This window comes from Pyxicephalus adspersus, chromosome 5 (genome assembly GCF_032062135.1).
Source record: "Pyxicephalus adspersus chromosome 5, UCB_Pads_2.0, whole genome shotgun sequence".
In the NCBI taxonomy this organism is placed as follows: Eukaryota; Metazoa; Chordata; class Amphibia; order Anura; family Pyxicephalidae; genus Pyxicephalus; species Pyxicephalus adspersus.
In genome coordinates this window covers 99,547,351-99,561,902 of record NC_092862.1, presented here as the reverse complement: position 1 = coordinate 99,561,902, position 14,552 = coordinate 99,547,351, and the positions used below count along the sequence as shown (strand labels likewise).

Genomic DNA, 14,552 nt, shown 5'->3' with positions numbered 1-14,552 from the left:
TATCTTTTAAAATATGCAGCATTCCTTGGGTACCTGGTGATTTCTGGACTTCCCCGCAGGGGTGATAAAGTAACTGATAATTTTTTGGCTTTTTTCAAGCGGTTGTCATGTGTCTTACTTGATTACAAATTACATTACATTTAACATTTTACATTACATTACATTTAAGACTTTTAATGAAGTCTAATAGTTTCCAAGCACAAAGTCTTTTTTGGTGACCAAGATGAGTAGGAGAATGAAACCTTATCCATCTGAACATAGCTGCCTTTCTAAAACCTATTAAATCTACCAAAAAAAGAGGATTTTGCTATGGTAATGTTTTAACAGGCACAAAACAGTATTTCCTAAAGTTTGCAGTCTAAACAATATCCAAATGTATCCCCTTTCTATTTCTATCCAGGCTGCTCTGGATAAAATAAAATACATTATATTCACAAAAAACAGTGGACACTATGCTACTTCTTGGCTTTCTTTATCCACTGTGCCCTAAAGTCTTTATGTGCTGGCAGGACACTAAAGAAATATAAAAAAGTAACTTTGCTCTGCCATGTTTTTGTACTTAGCTGGATATAATGTTATTTTTACTTTAAACTAAATAATGTAGAACGTTACCAAAGAATAACTTTTTAGTTACCAAAGAATATCAAACAAATATTCATATTATAAATTGTTATCATTTCATAAAGTACATGTATTTCTATTCATCTAAAATGTAATTAATAAGAGTGCCTATTGGGATAAAATGACACAAAAGCAAAAACATTTCCTTGGTATTACCAAAACTTCCATACAGCCTATATGCAGATAATTTAAAAAAAAAAAATATATATATATAATCTAGGGAGGAAGTACCTAATAACAACTTGATGAAACATTTTTGAGGGTATTTCTTTCTTTCACCTGTTGCTGAATATTTACAAAAAAAAATAAGGGAAGAAACCTGAGGAAATAATATACAATACATTTTTACCATATCCTGTTCAATTTAAAAATCAAATACTTTAACTTAAGTATTTTACAGTGTAGGTAGAGCAAAAACAGTTATCAGGAATATATTTTACTGAAGGTACTGTACAAAAGTTGTGCTATGCCTTTTCTTACCAGGAATATTTTTTATTAAAAGAGATCTACAGCTAAAATTTACAATGTATTTTTACAGCCTCCATCTCGGATTAAAAAAATTTTGACAAATGTTTAAAAAATGTAAGAACATGTTGTTGAGCTACATTCTGGAAAATAGTCTAAATTATTTAAAAGTGTTTGGTATGTGCTACTAAATTCTATTTTCAATTTCCAGTACTAATCAACAGTTGCACCTGATAAGAATCAATACTAAATGATCAACCCCCTACCAGTATCTCTTCTATGTTGTGTATCTTGCTGACCTGTGTTACCTTTAAGGAATTTTCTCAAGGCTTCCTGCTAGTGTATAAAACTACTTTCTTACTGCACAGAGGGTGGCCTTAATCTTTTGAATATATAAAGCAAAGCATATCAAAGGCAAGTGGTAGCACACATTATCCCATTTACATAATCCCACAATATAATTTAACGAAAAACCTCAAAGAATTCCGGTATTATATATAGTTTACTTTGAACAGCAAACTTCAAACCGTACATATATAATTGTGGCATGTTTTCCAAATCCTTAATTGGCAAGAAAAGAACAATGATTTGTAGCATATAAAATGATGACTAGCAAATGGGTAGCCAAGATCAGACAGATGTATTTCTGAGATACATAAACAAAGTATGATTTTTGCATGTTCGGATAATTGGATTGCTGGGGCCCACCAAGGTTTTTCTCTCCTAGTCATCTGATCATACCATGTGGTGTATGCACACAAAAAAAAACTTTTTGGAGCCTAGACATTCGTTAACTTTGGGAGCAAGAATATGCAAAAAGAAACAACTGCAGAGTTTGTCTTGGTCAAGAGCTACAAGATGATGCAGAAGTGCTCAGTCCTTAAGATCACCCACAACCTCAGCTGTGTTTAGCAAAAGATTTCTTCTACAAGTCATGCAACCCCCCCCCCTATCAGGCCTCCATCCTGGACAGAAGTGAGCAGGGAAGCCCGGTTTGTATCTAGGAGTCGTCTGTATGTCAGATGTCCTTATTCGGGGACTACCTGTACTTTAGCTGCCTTGATTTGATGGTCAGGTATAACTTATGTCTTATGCATGTGCATGCTAGTTCATTCATCCTGGTATCCTGCACATACTCTTGCTGGGTCTGTAAACTAAGCAGCAAAGCTTTTAATCTGTAAGAAACTGCTGTCATAAATATCTGCCAACAATTTCGTAAATTTGAAAAATTGAATGTTGTAAATTTCAAATTTTGTTCCTTTTAATAACGTACTAATATCAAATACAGTTTACAGTTAAACTGATACAAATCGAAAATGTTTCCCACTTTTTGTGCAAGGCCATTGCTATTATATTCAGTAGATAGATAATCAATATGATTAGTATAAAATACATACCTATAGGTCTTGCTCAAAATGCCTTGGTGTTACATTTAACAAATTTATATAACAAGGAGCATAGGAACAAAAGTGCACACGGCAACTAGAATGAACTCTATCCCTACATGATGACATGTTTGATCAATTCCCCCCATTGCCCCATTATATAAGCTGCACCTGTAAGATAATTATGGACACCAATATGTTATACTTCCTTAGGCACATTTTTAAGTAGAGCTTTCTTTCTAGAAAGACTAGTTAGGTTAATGCTGTTTTTGGTCCCTTTCAGTTTTCTTTAGAAAATGAAAAATGAAATAAATCAAAGCAAATAAATAAAAAATACATAATGTTTACAGCCTAAAAACAATGCAATTTGTACCATTATATATGTGCAGAGACAAACCATCTATTATGTGTTGTATTGCACCATAACAACATAACACAGTTTACAAAGATATCAGTCATCGTTACCAAGAAATGTCAGGATTTGGCGCTCCAACTGAGACTTGCTAAAGATCGATGGGTATTCTCCTCTCTCTATTTCATCTAATAAAAGGTGTAATTTGGGGGACTTTGATTGCTTTGTGCACTTTGACAATAAGATGTGTAACCTTTATTGATTTGTCTGTTATGAAGAAGGTTCTACCAGGATCTTTGTGGACTCCAATAAAGACACACAAATGTTGTATTGTTGTGTGTCTCTTTGGTGCTGTTTGAAGGGTTTTTTTCCCTATTTTTCTTTCTCAGTAATAAAATTAACAAAACTTTAAAAAAAAACTAACTACACAGCCATATTAAACATAAATTAGTCAATAATTCGATTTGATGACAGATTTATGAAAGATACAGTTGCCACATGAATAATAGGCTGCATTTTAGAGATAAAAACTAATGAAAGTGAAAAAACAAAAGTAGCTGAGAAGTAAACACAAAGAAAGACTTTTAAACATGTGGAACACAGAATAAAATATTAACATTTTGGCCAATTTAAAGCGTTTTTCAACGTACACACATTTTTCTATACAGCCTCTAGAATTTACCTTTTTGTGTTTAAATATAGATCAATTAAAACATTTATTTTTATAGCTGGTTAATTAAATGGCATTTATTTGGCAAATGGCAAATTTGCTTTCATGGTATATTATTTTGTGTAGCATAGTTAGCCTAGTAATTAAATAGAGTCTGTAGAGGTTTTTCAATATTTTTTTTATTATGGTCCTGAAAAATATATAATTTATATATTTATAATAATATATAAATATATATATATATATATATATATATATTTATATAAATATATATCAAGTGTATAAATAAACTGATAGGAATTGTTTTTTGAAATTAGTTAATAGTTAATATTCATATATATAGTAGGGCTAGCTCAACCTTAAGGGTGGTTGGGTAGTCTGCCATTTCAGATATGAGAACTTTGTTCCAGTACTATCTAGTGATTTACAGTACCAACCGTTGCCACACAAAAGAGGGTGAAGTAGACATCTTTGAAAGTCAATATGGCAAAATGTACCATCAAAGTACTTTTTGGAGAAGCTCCCAGTGGTTGAAGTAGTTGTACTGTACAGTTTGAAGGTACTTGCACTGGGCTTTAGACCATTGGAAATTGGACCATCCATAAATTATGTGCTTAGTTTTTCTTCAATACATGGATAATACATGCATAATATGAACAATGACTTATTGGTATATATAAATGAAAGAAACAGAAGGTAGTCAATTTAAATTAAATTTTTTGGACATCGTCAAGAAAGGATATAAGTATATACATTAAACCGGCCTACCTCGGAATTTTTAACGTAGAGGGACCCTTGAAATCACATCAGGCCTTCAGGGAACCCCTACTAAAATTACAATATCCACAGCTCACAGTACATAAACTTGGTCGTTATTTAGAAGAAGGCCTCTTATATTTCTGGCTGTTGGGAAGACTGTAACCTTTAAAAAGAAACTAAAAGATCTTTGGTGTCACTTAAACTGACCTGAGAGGCACACATTGTTAATTGCTTAGGGAATGCCTATCATCCTCTGAAGGAATAACAATTTACAATAAATGTCATGTTTTTTAGATGTTTATAGCTTCAATCATGATTAGTGCAATGTTTACTGTTTTCTTCTTTCCGATTTCTAGAGTGGCTTGAATGAGGGGGATATGAAGATGGTGGTAAAGTTATTCTTTATTTAGCCATTAAGGGAGAGATTAAGTCAGCCAGTAATTTTTTTTGGGGGGGGATTTTTTTTGGGAGTTAACAGTAGAAGGTCATCACAAATGTTTAATTTGTTTGAGAATAGGAGCTTGATAGTAGTTTTGCAAATTAAGGCAGAAATTTCCTAGTGGCTTATGTTTGGTCCTGATGTTAACTCCTAATTTAGGTTTTTGTTTAAACAACAATATTGGATTTTGACTGGAAAGTGACATTAAAAATGCTAAGGAGTCACAAAACTCACGGAATTTAAGTCCTTTAGCATAATCATACAAAGACACAATAAAAGGACAGTTCAGCCACTTCATCCAGGATCATTTTCAGTTGTGCCCAACCAGTATCGTGGAGCTACTGTACAGATTGAAAAAACTTTTAGTTGGGTCATTTATTGTACTGTCCTATACAATATAAAATGTTATTAAAACCTATACTGTTCTATTTAGAAGCTTTATGGCACAAACCATTCTACATGTAATTGTTTTATAGATGTGTTTATCAATATCAGAAATGTAATTTATTTTGTATATAATAGAACAATTTTCCGTAGAGTAGAGATTAATATTATTTGGGCACTAATTTAGAATTCATAATGTACACTAACTTGTTCTATAATTAATTAAATATTGTACCTCCTTTAATTGTTCAAGAGAACTGAGCTAAAACTGTTGATATTAAAATAATAACATTGGTAATACTCATTGCATCTATTATTTTTGTTAATTTAAACAAATAAAACTATATTTTAAAGAATGTAATTCTACAACATAACAACTAACTTTGGCTAGTGTAATGACATATCTAAGGCATTTTTATTTTTATTGTTAATATATACAGAAGGTATATTTTATTTGTTACAGACTGGACTGTTATACCTGAACAAAAAAACATATAAAACGCTCAAATAAAAGCACATCCTCGGGCAAAAATTAATCTCCCTATCACAGCCTGTTCACCCATTTTTTTACCTTTCGGAGGAAGTTTCATCCACCTAAAGCCGGTCCCGCTCTGCTGTCACAAAAAGGGAAGTCATTCAGCAATACAGAAGTACCCACAGTGGCCAGTCTTAAATGGTTCCCTTTTTCTAAAAGCACCCCACTGCTGGACAGCCAGGTGTCTATGTTAGGCAAGCAATGACAATGACACCCAAAGTAAAACCCAAAAAAACCCTGCTTTTTGTACCCAGAAAAAGATAAAAGATTTAGGACCACTTTTCATCAGAACACTGGGAGACTGCATATATTTTAAAAGGAAGTAAAGGGTTTGGGGGAACCCATAGGTCATCTTTAAAAAGCTTTCTTTGCATTTGCTCATGCTTAAATATATTTTTAAATGTAAGTAGTGTAAGTACCTGAATGTCACTTGGGGGTTCCTATACATTAGAGCTCAGATAAGGTGATGGAGAAACAGGGCAAGGTGCAAATCAATGTGATTCATTGCAGGGAGAATGGTCATAAGGGAGAGATCATAGTGACAAAGATGGGCTTTGAATTCATCTCCTGGTAATTCAGGCAGGAAGTAGGAAGAAAATTTGTTAGTGTTGGATTGTTGCATTTCCAGAAATGGTAGTGCTGTATGGCATAGGTATGTATATCTCAGAACTGGATGCATAGAAATACCAATACTATGTCAGGAAAAATGTATTTTATCTCTGTATTTAGCTGACTGCTTTAAGTACATTGTAGGTTATATTACTAGATTCAGTATGTAAGGACTTAAAGCAGGCCGAAATTAAAATGTAATACTTTTCATAAAAGGGTAGACAACCGTTTTATATGAAGTAAAAATACAATTTTTTTTTTTCCTACAACACCCTTTTTTTAAAAAAAAGTAAAGCCCCCCCACTTTCTGTCTTGATTGCCATGGCTTTTTATATTTTCTGAAACCTTACATAATGCTTATCAATATCCAGGGGTTTAGTTGTAAAAAAAGAAGAGGGGCACAGTATTATTCATGATGTGCCACCCCACTGCACCGCTGCCTATGTGTCACTCAAAGGGGAAGAAACTTCCCCCATAGTGACGTCATGATACTAAAACCCATTCACTTTCCCAACATAGGTCTGAGGCTGCAATGGGAGAGTGAGCAGGTTTTGTATTAAGAGAGACAACCCGTCCACTGCCCTGAGCCTGCAATTCCATACGTCCTTCTCCTGGCCCCGCGGGGGGGGGGGGGGGGGGGGAGGCAGACTAAGGAATTCTTTGCAAACACGCGCATGCCCATTCCCAAAAAAAAGTGAGGGCACGGCGTTCCCACTCATCCCTGCCCCACTACACCCCTGTCAATTACCAAAGCTTTTGAACCTGAACCCGGTAGTGCAAATCCATGCAATAGTAGGGTCCAGCAGTGAGATGACAGCTTCAATCACACCCATAGCTGACTCAAGGAACAGGTTTTCCAAAACTTTAATGTTTATACCTTTTAAATGTTACTTGCTTGTCACATCCAGCAAATATTCATGTTATAGGTTATATGTATTTAAATGCAATAGCTTGAGCTAACTAAATTGTAAAAAATCCTATCAAATCATTACAAACCTAGTTAAACCAAATTAATTGAATTTAATACCTACTTAATAACTACATACATTAAAATATGTCATTTGATCTAATAAATTAATTAACCATTAATCAATGGAATGTAACAGGAATCAAATAACAGTTAGCATGCAATCCACTAATTCATTTAACCCCAAGATATCCTTTAAATTATCCCAAGCAGCTAATATTGCCCCTACTTCATTAAATATCATTTAAATTATCCCAGCCTATTCTCCCTACATTCATTTAAATATATTGGCCAAAATAATCTAAAGAAAATTTAGGATGTAGGGATTTTTTCTGTTTTTAAATATTTACCTAAATAAATATAAATTATAATAATGTATTTATTATCAGAAGGAAAAAAGCATTTTTAAAATTATTCTTCTTTTCTTAGCTACTGTGCTGTAAAATGCCCAATTGATTTGGAGCTCAATGACAAATTAACAGCAAGAAGTAAATGAATCTGTGCAGTGGCTTTTTGGACAACCCTGTCTATGTTTTTAATCTGAAACAGGATGCTGATTATATAGGTAGGGACCTCATTAGTTGGTTCCTGGAGAGCAGTCATAAAGTAGACAGAAACCCAATTACTATAATCTAGATTTAGAGTTTTAATGTCCTTTCAAAAATTGTTGTCAATCTCTTTAAATCTGCAGCTTTTACCTAAATAATATTTTGTAATCCCATGTAACCCCAGCATGAATGTACTGTATTTCATAGTGTAATGTATTACAAGCTGAAAGAGCTTACATGAACCCTTGAAGGTGATTACAAGTAGACATGCACACATATGTGGAGCAAGGTCCACCATTATATGTAGTTAAAGGTATGCCTTAGTCTGCGTGTTTCAAAAAATTTTGAGCCACCTCAGATGAGGTTAATGGAGAAAAATATACAGTGAAAAGAACAAGGTTTGAGGCTAAGAAGTTAAATGCAAATAATTATGTATTTATACATAATTACATATACAGTTGATTCATACATAACTACAATAATACAGTTAAATCTTGTATTGTATCACTGGTCCTGTTTACATTCACAGGAGTGGGATTACTATAGTATACAAATGTATTCTACCGCCATACATTGAATTTAAAAGGATATGCGCCACCTTTTTGGTCCCATCTTTCACAAAAGACTGAAAGATTTTTAAACAAGCGTTGTTCATACAGCACTGTTCTGTTCTATGGAGAGGGGAGGATCCATGACATATTCATGAACCACATTGGACGGCCTCCGTACACGTCAGATTCTTGTCCAAGACGAGTCCTGCTGCTCGTGTTGGCTGAGAATCATCTAACGTGTGTACATAGCCTTAGGATGCTGATTGCATAAAAGATATTGCCTGTCCCTTTCTGAAATAATGCCCTGTCTGATCCAACATTTAAAAGAAATAAAAGGATGACTTTGACTTCTTTAAAAGTGCATTATTCTAAAATATTACTATGTTTAGTATAAGCAGCATCAGCAAAGAAGCATACTGTCATTTCAATTTCTTTGCCAATAATTTTGAAGATTACAGTGTACAAAAGGAGAGAAGCAACAAATTTCTGAATGGCAAAAAAGATTGATCTAATCAGCTTCACAGAAAGCAAATCCCTTGACCGGCGACTTTTGCTTTGTGATATCCTAAAAGTTTATTTTTAAAGTACTTTTTTTGTGATGAAAAGCACAGTTAGTAATATTCTTGAAAATGCAAATTTGCAGTGAAAAGAGCATATCCATCAATCTTACTTTAAGCACCAGTAGTTATATTTATGGGTCATTGCATGGCAAAAGCAATTTGGCACATAACAAAAGAGTCTTGATAAGCTGGTTGGAATTGTTATTTGTAGAGAGGACAAGATTATAACTGCAAACACATTTTATATGTATTGTGCTTCTCAGGAAGCTTCATCTGCATGATCTCCCTGTTCTAATTCAAAAAACAGACTGTCTTATTTAAGTCACTGAGCATTCAATGAACCTGAAACTTGCAAAGCTAGGCGGATAAGGTTATAAATGGACCATTGCAATATTGACGTAAGAAACAGCAGGAAAGTTAAATGTCCCATCAGCTATATATGTGTATATGCATTATTCATACATAGGTTCATGCTTGTTCAGGATTGACATAATTTAGGTATAAGACATCCAAAGTTAAAAGAAATTTATGAAAAATGAAATACTTGTATTAAAGGTTGGCATTTGGCTTGCGGGAGTTGATGATGGTTTGAGGTCAGCTAAGCTACCTCCAGTTAATTTATATGGTCTAGGAGTCCAAAAATGACAACTTTCACTTGACTTCTTACAGTAGAATACTCAACTATGCTCCAGTGTCACACTGCTGGATCATCTGTTTCAGCAATGAGACATCTATTGCCAAACAAACATCTTTTCCCTGGCTTCATTCAGGTTAGGCATTTTCAGCCATGTTGATTGGCCAGGTCTGGATGTCATAACTCCTGCATAAGCCTCTGAATAATCATTCCTTCTGACACTGGGGAATGCCAAGAATGTACACTAAGATGCACATGTGCACTTCAGCATACATTCAGGGGATGTTCTGATTAGAAATCTTTGTTGAAGAACAAAGTACTTTAAGCATTCATGAAACCCATTAACAGTACCCAACACAAATTCCTGGCTTAGACTAATCATGGCTTTTAAAAAACACAGCCTGTTTAAAAACTAGATTAAAATGTTGTGTTTATAATGGTCAAAACTTACCTAAATATGCCCATAAATCATTTTGGTGCATATAACTGCTCAAGTTACTTTCCAGACACCAGAACAAACCACCAGAATTGTCTTCTTTATTTACTTCAATGGTTTACACAGTTGAGAAAATTTTTCCAGTTCAGCCAAGGGACCTTAAAACCAACCTAAAGCAAATTCTATCCATACTAGTTAAAACCCCTGTAAGGTTTATATCTGCCATCTGTATTATTCCTTCCTTTCCTAGGGCCACACAAAGAAGTAAGATAAAAATATTTCCATAGTAAGAGAAATGCCTTAAATGACCCTATTAAGATTTCACCCTTACTATTCTAGAGACTAGTGTTGGTGTTAGAATTTGGATTGTCCTTATATTCTACCCCAATATGGCTGTTCGAATTCGGATAGACCCAACCCGAAAAACACAGGATTCGACTTAGCAAATTCGTGTGTAAAAATATGTGTAAAAAAAAAAAAAGAAGCTTTAATGTTAAAGTAATTTATTGAATGTGTGTGATTTGTGTAACTAACTTTTATTTTTTAACAGGTTATCCCACAATAACAGGATGATTCCCACGGCTACACAGCTGCACAGTCACGAAAAAAATCTGAATTTTGAATGAGCTATTCGACCAACACTTATAGGGACACATCAAAATCATGGTTACCAGAACAAATAGATTCCTAATCGGTATTATGCACATCACGAGAAACCTGATGGTGTTCTAATCCTTTTCCACTTATTCCAAACATAAAGAAACAGTTTTGAATTTAAAAAAAATATTTTAAAAATAAATTCCTAATATGAAATGTTGAGATTGTTATATATGTTTTAGCACAAATCTCTGTGCCAAATTATATTCCTATTGTTTAGAATTACTTGCTGGTTTTAGTGAAGACTGTTCTGCATTGTCTACATGTAGTGCATTTAAATGTTTCTATTTTACCAACTCACATTATAGCAGATGAAAAGCCATTAAAAGTAGATAGTTTGAAATTGTATGAATCACGGCAATATTGCAAACCACATACTGTGCTAATATGAGATGTGTGGTACAGTATAATGCAGTATGGAAAAAATCACAAAACAGCATGATGAACAGATAAGGTTGTAGGAAACTTTTCAAAAAAGATTTTATGTAATAAATATTACAAATTCAGCACAGTGCTTTTTATTATCTTCCCCTAATGCTTTGTTCTACTGCTGCTGCTTTTTAAACTTCATTTTTCCAGCACCAACTGTATCCATGTGTTACCCAGAGTCCTCATTTTAACTTTTTTGGTTTTGTAAGTCAACTCTATGTGTATAACTCAAACCATTTCAAGAAAAAGCAACAATAAAAAAAGATTTTTTGCCACCAGAGACACATATATTTATATTTTAAGTACAAGTGGATTCGAAAAATGAACATTTTCTAAATGAAATGGTAAAATAATCACCAGTTATTTTATGGAAGAAGTGAGATTTGGTTAAAATTAATTGACGTGTCTTTTCCATAGTTTCTTTTCTATAGTTAGTGGGTTAACTATAACTTTGAAGTAGTACTAGTAATCATTTTATCATATAAATAACCAATATATGGACCAGCATGGTCCAATGAGGCTCATTTGTATAAGAATCCAAAGGCATTTAGGACCGACCAGCAACCAAGGCCATTTGAGTGCTTCTGCATTAGGTATGTTTACATAAACAGTTATGCAGCTTTGTGGATATTGTGGATATTCATTCTCATGCAAATGCAACAATCTCCAACCACCTTGCCTTTAGACTTAGTGGTTGATAGGTAGAGGATAGAATATTCAACTAACCGTCACAAGTAAATGCAATGCAAACACCTGCAATATTTAAAGAAATGCCCATCAGCACTAATCATTAAAGCATTCTAACCTATTTTAATTATAAATGGGCATCAGCAGCTAAAAATATCCCAGTATCTGATTGCTAATCGTCTGGGAAGAGTCCTTGGCATATAGTATGTAAAAATGTCAACCAAAAAAAAAACTCAGAACCTGGTTTATTGAAGGAGATGAGAGCCTTCTAAAGTATCAATATAAATTGACATACAAATAATAATAATAATCACATTAATTATCCAGTCATGTAAAGGAAAAGTCCTAAAAGCTTTTAATACCCAATCATTTACAGATGTTTTTCACATTATATAGTTTGATATGATTTTAATTCTTTGAATAAAGATGATCAACTCCTTCAATTAGCAGTGGAATTATCTTTACAGTTTAATTTAGGATATATGCTAGTAAAAGAGTTAGGTTAGGGTTTACTCGGAACTGGGGTTATAGAAAGCATTAGGGCCAGTGCAAGTGTTGGGGTTGCCACTTTTGGCTCAGGATAGTTGAAATGAACTTCTCTAACCCTTCGGAGTCATGGCTTTAAAGACCACCCTAACTTTGTCTTTGCCTTCTTCATTACAATGTAATTATTGCAGTTATAAAAGGTCAACCCATTGTCAGTCCAAGGATAGTTTTCTTTTGTTTTCTATTTGCAAAAAAGTGTACTTAGCCTAAAAAGAAAGAAACTAATGCAACCACCACATCTAAAGACTATTAGGTATACTTTAATTTTGCTATTAGAATTAGTGACGCTTTAAAGATAAGATGTCTTTAGTGCACAAACGCCAGAAGAAATGGTGATTATGGATACAGGAAGTGTTGGGTTGCAGTAGATGGATAAATGTTAGCCTACATAATATACATTCATCCTTTAAACCAAATTTTTACAAGTGGAAATTGAAGACACTTTTGGTAAAATCCCTTCAAAAAATCTTATGTAGTTTCAAAAAGTACATAAAAAAAGTACTTTGGGACTCTTCAAAACTTTGTTGTGCATAAAATCAATCAAATCTCAGCCAAGCCTTCATAGTTGCTTTAGAACATTTGAACACATTACTAATATTGTTTGATATTATTAGGAGCATTTTCTAAGATTGTGAAGTCCAGTGATGCTGTGCTTAACCAGAAAGGCTTGAAATAGAAGAATTCCACAGAATGTATGCATCACAGGGGGTCATATTAAAAGCCAGCCTTATTTGCCATCTAACCCGAGAAAACAAATATGATTGATTTTATATTTTATTCAGGTTTTATAGTGCATGTCATAATATTCTGGCATATGCATGTTGACGAATCAGTACTACGTAAAGCCTTAGAACATACACAGCGGTAACCAATACATTAGCCGCATTTAAAAATTGGAAGTGTGGGAGATGTGACCTTTTCCTATGCTCCATTGCTTTTAGCATAAGCAATTCTTCTTTGCCTGAACAAATGCTAGAAGACTTTAATTAACATGAGCAAATTCCCCTCCTGGCTTGAGAAGACTGGCAACACATATATTTGTCAAAGCGAAAACAATGCAAACAGTACTATAAATGTAGTACAGCAGTGGTAAGGTACATTAAAGGAAAATTATAGCTAAAATATAAATTGCACTTCCATTAAAGAGCACTTTGCAGCCGTCAGATATGCATTTGTTTAAAACACTCAAGCTTTAGAAGTTGAGGCAGAACCAAGAAACTAATGCAGAAAAAAATTGTGATAAAAGATATAGAACTCGATGCTAAATTGTTTGTTATAACAGCTACAATTGGTAAACCATTTGGTTTTCATCTCTTGAGTTATCTTTATGTTTTTTTAGATATGAATGGGAATGAAGTGTTCAGCTTAAGTCCTATCTGTCTCTTTAGTTCCTAATGGGTTAAAGCGTATGTTGAGCAAAATACATTTTTTGAATATAGCAGAGCAGGATTGAAGCTCTGGTTGGGTTGTTAGTGATAACTAGAGGAAGATGTACCCCCCCCCCCCCCGTTGATGGGGAAAACCAGATTGGAATTAGGGGAAAACTGCATGAATGTTGACACTTGTTTAGGTATTCTTGTTTAGACATGTTGTCACGTTCTCACGGTTAGTGACACTAGGGTTAGGTGAAATGCAAAACTTAAAAAAGGTGGAGAAAATGGACTAAAATTGGAACATCCTAGTAACATTTTTTAAACTGAAAGTGTCATTAAACATGGTAATACTGTAACATAAAACAGTCTCTCCATATATAAGGCCCATGTTCTGACAATCTGCGTGAAGCAGTTTCTTGCTGTCTCTCTGTATGGTGCAGTCTCTAGAAGTCTCCCAAGATAACGTAGTCTGTGCGAGTCTCTCTATTTGGCACAACCCCAGAAGTCTCTCTGGTAGTTTATGGAACTTGTGTTTTGGCAGTCTATCTGAAAGCACTGTCTTGCTATCCTTCTTTGTGTTACAGTCTCTGAAAGTCTCTGGTTGTTTCTCTTAATTGCACAATCTCTGTTAGTCTTTTGGCACTATAAGCGACATATTCTCTGGATTTCTCGCTCTGTATGATATAGTCTCTGGCTGTTTCTATGAATGTGACAGTCCCTTTGTATGGTGCCATCTCTGGCAGTCTCAGTGCTTGGTGTAGTATCCTCTAGTCTCCTTCTATGGTGAGATCTCTGACCGTCTCCTTGTGTGGTGCAATCTTTGGCAGTCTCACTGTATAGTGACACTTCTGGAAGTCTTCTGTATGGTGTAGTCCCTTCCATTTTCCATCTATGGTCCCATCTCTGACAGTCACCTTGTGTGGTGCCATCTTTGGCAGTCTGCAT

At 34.2% G+C, this 14,552-nt stretch overlaps 1 protein-coding gene across 1 annotated transcript in view; it reads right to left on the bottom strand.

Moving 5' to 3' along the window:
• The window catches only part of CNTNAP2 (contactin associated protein 2), a 902,024-nt gene that overhangs the window by 588,243 nt on the left and 299,229 nt on the right, over positions 1 to 14,552 (bottom strand). The window lies entirely within an intron of this gene.